The sequence below is a fragment of the Diabrotica virgifera genome, chromosome 7, assembly GCF_917563875.1.
Source record: "Diabrotica virgifera virgifera chromosome 7, PGI_DIABVI_V3a".
NCBI lineage: Eukaryota > Metazoa > Arthropoda > Insecta > Coleoptera > Chrysomelidae > Diabrotica > Diabrotica virgifera.
This window is the reverse complement of record NC_065449.1, coordinates 228,182,320-228,191,392: the sequence shown is the minus strand read 5'-3', so window position 1 is coordinate 228,191,392 and position 9,073 is coordinate 228,182,320. Positions and strand designations below refer to the sequence as shown.

The following is a 9,073-nucleotide window of genomic DNA, read 5'->3' as shown; positions in this document are numbered from 1 at the left end:
CCTCAAAATTTAGATAGTTTATGGTAACGTTTTGTCTTATTCGCTGTCGTTCCTTTCTTGACACGACCATGTATTTAATATTTTCTTCGTTTATTTTCAGACCGACGTTTCGTGTTGCTTCTTTAAAGTTGGAAACTATATCCTTAACTTCCGGTGTTGTTTGTGCTTCTGCATCTACGTCACCTGCAAATGCAAGAACAATCATTGCTCCTCTGGCAGTTATGTCTGGTTTGACTCTGGTATAGATTTTTCGCATTGCATATTCCAACGCTAGATTAAAGAGTAATGAGGACAGCGGGTCTCCCTCCCTAATAGCACAAGGACGTCCAATGGACGTCCATTGGACGTCCTTCACGGACTTTAGGGACGTCCGTTTTCGTCCGAGGAACGTCCTTTATACGTCCTATTTTGGTCCAAATGTCGCGCTACCGAACGTCCATTGGACGTCCATCTAAGGTCCGAGGGGACGTATATTGGACCTTAATCGGACGTAATTTGGACCTTGATCGGACGTCCTAGGGGACGTAAATTGGACCTTAATCGGACGTAAATTGGACCTTAATCGGACATAAATTGGACCTTAATCGGACGTAAATTGGACCTTAATCGGACATAAATTGGACCTTAATCGGACGTAAATTGGACCTTAATCGGACGTAAATTGGACCTTAATAGGACGTAAATTGGACCTTAATGGGACGTAAATGGGACCTTAATCGGACGTAATTTGGACCTTGATCGGACGTCCTAGGGGACGTAAATTGGACCTTAATCGGACGTAAATTGGACCTTAATCGGACGTAAATTGCACCTTAATCGGACGTAAATTGGACCTTAATCGGACGTAAATTGGACCTTAATAGGACGTAAATTGGACCTTAATCGGACGTAAATGGGACCTTAATCGGAAGTAAATTGGACCTTAACCGGACGTTCTAGGGGACGTGAATTGGACCTTAACAGGACGTCCAATTTTGGTCCAAATGCCACGTTACCAAACGCCCAATGGAGGTCCACTTAACATCCGAAGGGACGTTCGGTGGACGTCAATTGGGCCTTCATAGGACGTCCCAGTTTGGTCCAATGTCTTGCTGCCGAACATCCATCTAATGTCGTGGGAAATAAAAAATATATTTTTTAAGGAACTTATATTACATCTTATATTAAATTACAATTATTGGATATTACATTATTTACATTAAATTACAATACACTTCTCCAAGAAATTAACGCACCACCTTAAATATGGGGTATTTTTTATGTCTCGTATTTCCTAAACCTGTTGTTTCATCTAAGTGATTTTTTTATAATATTATAGCCTAGGCTATAGGTTACCTCCTTAAGCTTGTCATGCACAGGGAGCTATGCTGTAATATATGTACATTATATCATATCGCTCTCTATAGTAATGAGTGAGCCTGCAGACAGAAAACAAATGGTTCCATATGTGCAGGCTCACTCATTACTATAGAGTGCGATGTGATATAATATATATTACAGTATAGCTCCCCGTGCATGACAAGCATAAGGAGGTACTTAACCTATAGCCTAGGGCCTAGGCTAGAATATTATAAAAAAATCACTTAGATGCAACAACAGGTTTAGGAAATTCGAGACATCAAAAATGCCCAATTTTTAAGGTGGTGCGTAATCGGCTGTATATACAGGGTGTAACAAAAATACACGTCATAAATTAAATCACATATTCTGGGACCAAAAATAGTTTGAATGAACCTAACTTACCTTAGTACAAATATGCACATAAAAAAAGTTACAGCCCTTTGAAATTACAAAATGAAAATCGATTTTTTCGATTATATCGAAAACTATTAGCGATTTTTTATTGAAAATGGACATGTGGCAGTATTATGGCAGGAATATCTTAAAGAAAAATTATGGTGACATTTTTGCACCCCATAAAAATTTTATGGGGGTTTTGATCCCTTAGATCCTCCCAAACTTTTGTGTATGTTCCAATTCAATTTTATTATTGTGGTACCATTAGTTAAATTCAATATTTTTGTTTCTTAGTATTTTTCAGATAAGGCAGTTTTTATCGAGTTGCGACTTCTTTTTTAACATGTCTACATAAAAATTTTATGGGGGTTTTGTTCCTTTAAACCCCCCAAATGTTTGTGTACGTTCCAATTAAACTATTACTGAGGTACCATTAGTTAAACAGAATGTTTTTAAAACTTTTTTGCCTCTTTGTATTTTTTCGATAAGGCACATTTTATCGAGATCTGGCTTCTTTTTTAATATGGTTCAAAATATCCCTAAAAATGTAAAGCATAAATAAGTCTGCATATTATTACCAAGTCTCCATAATCGTACTTAACCATATACAAATATGTGGTGGATTTGACAAATATTCAAAATATTTCGATAAAAATTGACTTTTCGAAAAAGCAATAAGAGGCAAAAAAGTTTTTAAAACGTTGTGTTTAAATGGTACTACAATAATAATTAAATTGAAACGTGCACAAAAGTTTGGGGGGGTTTAAAGGAACAAAACCCCCATAAAATTTTTATGGGGTATCCAAATTTTACTATAGTTTTTTCGTAAGATACTGCTGCCATAATAATGCCACATGTCCATTTTCAATAAAAAATCTCTAATAGTTTTCGATATATTGGAAAAAATCACTTCATCTTGTAACTTCAAATGAATGATAAAGGCACAGAGACTTAGATGGCGAGGTCACATTGAAAGGATGCCAAACACGAGGACTCCAAAAATGGTACTAAACTACACTACAGCTTCAAGAAAGAGAAGAGGAAGGCCGAAAAATAGATGGAAGCAAGAGGTCGAAAAAGATTTGGAAAGAATGGTGCTACAGGGTCAGAAAAGAAAAATGAATAACAGGATGGAATGGAGAAAAATCACATTTCAAGCCAGAGAAGATCTCAGTACATAAAGAAACGTGAAAATGAAGAAAAAAAAACAAACTTTTCAAGCCATGTGCCTCTAAGACCCTTGGTGCTATTATATATATATATATAACTTCAAAGGGCTGTAACTTTTCTTGTGTGCACATTTGTACTAAGGTAAGTTAGGTCCAATCAAACTATTTTTGGTCCCAGAATATGTGATTAAATTTATGACCTGTATTTTTGTTACACCCTGTATATATCTACATACTTCGTCTAATTTACTAACTGTTGCGCGTCATCCGCGTCGTAGCCTGTGAGGTTGCATGATACCAACACGAAATATTTAGGCGGTAGGTGTGTTCTTTTTTAGAATCACTTTGCCGAGTACACTGGAATTACAGCCACTAGACATATTTTATTATATACGCGTAGAAATAATATTTGAAGATTTCTATTAATGTTAACCTAAAGAAATACACAATAATATGTTTCATTTAATTTGTATAAATGGATTATAAAGCGTTTTTATGAAGCAGATTTGTTCGGATCACACTGTAACTGTAATCGAACGAAGGTGACATTTTAGAATAAATTGGTAACATTTATTTGACAGTTACGGTGATGACACTTCATATTTGTTTATATTCTTTACTATAAGTATCTGTTTTATCTATTATATTTACTGTTTTTATTATTTACTTTACTATAAAAAGATCCTCTACTATAAAAATATAAATTTCACCTAATTTTATAATGACTTGGAATAATCGAGGTATCTGACAACTTTTTTAGTTGTTATTGTAGACATACTTATACAAAGAAACCTACCGGCTTTTTGCCAAGAGTTCGGAGCCGTTTTTTAATTATTAACAATGCAGTGCAAAAACTCTTGCACTGCAAATCTTAAAAGATTATAACTTAATTCTTGTACTCTATTTCTTAAGTTTTTACTTATTTACATTAAATATTAATTTGTTTTGTTGTATAATCCACGTTTACAATAATTATGTGACATATTTGATTTAAAATGGATTCAGGATCTTTTTATACTTTGGCAACTATGTCAACTTAGATCTCTGGCGTAGATAATGACGTGCAACAGTAAGTAAATTAGATGGACTGTAGGTTATATTTGGTTCTTGGGACATCAAAGTATATTTTTTAGACATTCTTAGTCACTGATGTGACATACCTCCGATTTGTTTTTTCATGAGTTTTGTAAGAGAGATAGCGTAAATTGTGGATTATTCTATTATTGAATCATCTTCTTCTTCTTCATGTGCCGTGCTCGATTATCGAACGTTGGCTATCAAATTGGCTATAGTAATTTTGTTAACGGCAGCTCGGAAAAGGGATGCAGAGGATCTGTTATACCATTCTCTCAGGTTTTTAAGCCATGACGTTCTTCTTCGACCTGGCCCTCTTCTTCCGTCTACCTGCTTCTATCATCAGCTGATCTCATAGCAGTGACCAGTAAAAATGAAAACAATCCTAACTGCGCAAGTCAGTACAAATAGTTTCTGCTTGAAGGCATGTATCAAAAGGGCCGTTCAGTTACCGATTTCGAAGCGGTACATGGATCGCTTGGAACAACACGGTGTACGATACCAATCATCGTTCATGTTCGCTTGGAACGCATTTTTTATAATGCGCCCCAGGCAACCAAACGACGTTTTTATAACGTAGATAACACGTCATAAAAATGACCAATTGACGTGTTTCTATGACGTAGTACTGACGTTGAAAATCACGTGTATTTGTCTCATCGATTTGACGTCATAATTGTGACGATTTTAAAACGTAATCGTATCTACGTTTTTTTCACGTCGGTAAAATCACGTTTTTAACACTTTCAAAAAGTGACCTCTTTCAGATGTTTCAAAATAGTATAAATAGTATAATAGGTACATAACATGAAACCTATAGTTGACAGTTATTTTGACTGGAATCTCGACACTAAATTCTTTTCGAATACATTGAAGTTTAATGTTATTTTGCTAATTGAATAATTTCATCACATAATGCATACAAATCCCATTTAACTTTAACAAGAATTCAAATTCAACTTCCGGTCTCCAGTTACTTAATCAATGCGCGAACTCGGACGTATTTGAGCTACGGGAAAATACTATATCTCTTTATTTATAGTATCATGCATACTAGCATACTAGCAACATTTGTATTGTCCTATTGCCTTTGTCACTACTTAAAACTAAACAAAATCGTTAAAGATGTTCTACAACCAAAAGCTACACAAAATCTACAACAAAATGTTCGGAAAATACAGCTAAAAACTGTTAATAGTAAAAAACTTAAGAAATATGTGGTGCAAATTATGATACTATAAACGTGCACATCCGGAAGTCGTGACGTAACTGGAGACCGGCAAGTTCGTAATAATGGTTCGTAATCATTCGTAATGTCCGATTACTTTGAATTGTTCGTGGTTGTATTTTATATTTTATCTTTGACAGTTAAGTTGGATTTATAGTTTGACGTAGCGTAGACGTAGACGCAACGGAGACGCACTGGAAAAGATCAACACCGAATTTTGTGTACTCGTGTTTATAGATGAACGCAAGCGCCTGACGGAACGTAAGAGAAACGTAACGTAACATAAGAGATGACCAACTTTCATCTTTTACAGTGCGTTTCTTCCGTCTGGCCAATCATAAGGCAGAATTTTGTTCTGTCACTCAAAGTGGACCCGCCCCGCCCCCTCATTCCTTGTGTTGTGTAAAAAGTTGATTGTCAACATATTCGAATTTTGCTAATTATTTGTTAATACAATGGATGTTAAGTTATTAATTTAATAAAAATATATCATAGAGTCATTTCAATATTTCAGATAAATATGAGTTGTTATTAGCCTAATTCGTGGTTATCCACACATATTATACGATAGGTAAATCCAATAAACATTTAAAGACCAGGAAATGGAACAAAATAGTTGGAAATCCCACGGCATGCGGCACCAAAGAGCATACTTTCGTTTATTTCCTAATCCATGTAACACTTCTTCTTCTTCATGTGCCATCTCCTCTAAGAAGGTTGGCAACCATCACGGCAATTCGCACTTTCGATACCGCTGCTCTAAAGAGATCAGCAGAAGTGCAATTAAACCAAGCTCTCAAATTGTTTAACCAGGAGATGCGTCTTCTTCCGCGACTCCTTCTACCCTGTATTCTTCCTTGCATTATCAATTGTAACAAGTTATAACGCTCGCCCCTCATAACATGTCCCAGATATTGCAGTTTTCTGACTTTAATTGTATTTAAAATCTCTTTATCTTTTCCCATTCTTCTCAACACCTCGATATTCGTGACTCTATCCACCCAACTTATTCTTAATATTCTTCTGTAGGCCCATAACTCGAAGGCTTCTAATCTGTCCGAAACATCCTTCTTTAATGTCCAAGCCTCCAACCCATAGAATAATACGGAGAACACGTAGCATCTCAGAAGTCTTATCTTTAAAGAAATTGTAATGTCCCTGCTACAAAGTACTTTTTTTAGTTTGTTGAAAGCATTTCTTGCCTGTCCTATTCTTGCTTTAATCTCTTCTGTGTACTCATTAGTTTCATTAATTATTGTACCCAAATATTTATATTTTTCAACCTTTTTAATTTGTTCTCCATGTATTGTTATGCTTTCTTGGCGCTGTTGAACTTTTCTGGTTACCATAAATTGTGTCTTTTTTGTGTTTAGGGACAGTCCGTTTTCTTGGCTGACTTCTACCACTCTGTCAACCATTTGTTGTAAATTCTCAAGACATTCGGCTAATAAAATAGTGTCGTCGGCAAACCGTATATTATTGATTGGTCGCCCATTTACTTTTATTCCCGTGGTTAGGTCTTCTAGTGCTTCCTGGATTATTTCCTCTGAATACAAATTGAACAAAGTAGGAGACAGGGCACAGCCCTGTCTGACGCCCCTCTCAATACGTATTTCATTTGAAAAGGCGTTGTTCTCTTTTACCACAGCGATCTGATTATAATAGATAGCACTAATGATCCTGATGTCCCTCATATCTAAGTTTTTCTTTTCAAGTAATTCGATGTAACACACAAAACAGATAAATATTATAATAAATAATAGTATAAGTATAAATAAATAAACACAAAGTTTGTTTACTGTTCGTATAATTTATAGGCTATGTTGTTGAATTAGAATTAAGTCATTGTTTACTCTTTCTACTCATGCGCAAAAATTCCGCTATGTCGATCTATAAATTGACATAATATTTTCTTCCGTCTCCAGTCCGTTTCTTAAGACCGCTTTACAGCTTGCAATAAAACTTGCTGCAATTTCTTGCATGCAAGACTTTCATGCAAGTCTATTGCATGGTCTTTGTGCATGTGTCAGTCAGACGTAAAAAAAACGGAAGACGACGTTGACAATCGATGGATTGTCCCGGATTGTTCCCAATCCCGGAAGCAACCCGGCTTGCATGCAATTTGAAAGTTTTACCCTTAACCTAACTTATAAACTTTTGTTTTTTTAATTACTTTATTGCTGTTTATTTAACTTCGTAAATTTCGAAATGCCAAGACTATCAGAAATAACCAAATATAAAAGGAAAAAGGCGATAGCAGCAACTTTAAGTATTATTATTGCTGCAGCCTAGAATTTAGAACGCCGAGATCGGAGATGGTGAGTAAGATCTTAGTTGAACAAGAAGAGGGGTAATAATGTATCTCCAACAGAAGAATTTATCCAAGTAGATGATGAAAATGACTCTAATTTTCTAGGAATGAATGTACATTTTAATAAACTCTTGGGAAAAATTGAACAATTACAAAGAAATCAATATTTCGAAATACTATTTCTGCGAGACACAAATTAATTATTATCCTAAGGTACTTAGCTAGAGGAGAGAGGGCTTCCGTAGCTTAATATACAATTTACAATAATTATGGAATCTCAGAAAGTGCCATTTCATTATTCATTCATTTCCATCCTTGATATATTTCACAAACAGAAAACAGCTGATCGGCATGTATTCGTGAATTCGTGTCGTCAATGACATTTGATATTGTGGAAAAATCAAATTCCCCTAGACTTGCATGAAAACTTGCAGAAAAAATGGCACCAAACCGATTATCGCGCAATTGCAAGAAGTTGCATGCAATAATCAACTGACGACATACTGCGCATGCCTTTAGGCAACTTTCTTGCGTCTTGCAGGTAGAATTGCAAGCTGTAAAGCGCCCATTACGTCTACGTCTACGCTACGTCAAACTATAAATCCAACTTTATTTTGACTGGAATCTCATTTAACTTTAACAAGAAAGTTGGATTTATAGTTTGACGTAGCGTAGACGTAGACGCAACGGAGACGCACTGGAAAAGATCAACACCTAATTTTGTGTACTCGTGTTTATAGATGAACGTAAGCGCCTGACGGAACGTAAGAGAAACGTAACGTAACATAAGAGATGACCAACTTTCATCTTTTACAGTGCGTTTCTTCCGTCTGGCCAATCATAAGGCAGAATTTTGTTCTGTCACTCAAAGTGGACCCGCCCCGCCCCCTCATTCCTTGTGTTGTGTAAAAAGTTGATTGTCAACATATTCGAATTTTGTTAATTATTTGTTAATACAATGGATGTTAAGTTATTAATTTAATAAAAATATATCATAGAGTCATTTCAATATTTCAGATAAATATGAGTTGTTTATTAGCCTAATTCGTGGTTATCCACACATATTATACGATAGGTAAATCCAATAAACATTTAAAGACCAGGAAATGAAACAAAATAGTTGGAAATCCCACGGCATGCGGCACCAAAGAGCATACTTTCGTTTATTTCCTAATCCATGTAACACACAAAACAGATAAATATTATAATAAATAATAGTATAAGTATAAATAAATAAACACAAAGTTTGTTTACTGTTCGTATAATTTATAGGCTATGTTGTTGAATTAGAATTAAGTCAATGTTTACTCTTTCTACTCATGCGCAAAAATTCCGCTACGTCAATCTATAAATTGACATAATATTTTCTTCCGTCTCCAGTCCGTTTCTTACGTCTACGTTGCGTCTACGTCTACGCTACGTCAAACTATAAATCCAACTGAATTCAAATTCAACTTCCGGTCTCCAGTTACGTAATCAATGCGCGAACTCGGACGTATTTGAGCTACGGGAAAATACTATCTCTTTATTTATAGTATCATGGTGCCAAATGTT

The 9,073-nt window shown here is 35.3% G+C and overlaps 1 protein-coding gene across 1 annotated transcript in view; it reads right to left on the bottom strand.

Annotated features, from left to right (window-relative positions):
- Positions 1-9,073, bottom strand: part of LOC114344460 (DNA polymerase eta) — a 380,902-nt gene that overhangs the window by 151,950 nt on the left and 219,879 nt on the right. The gene's annotated exons all lie outside the window — the stretch shown is intronic.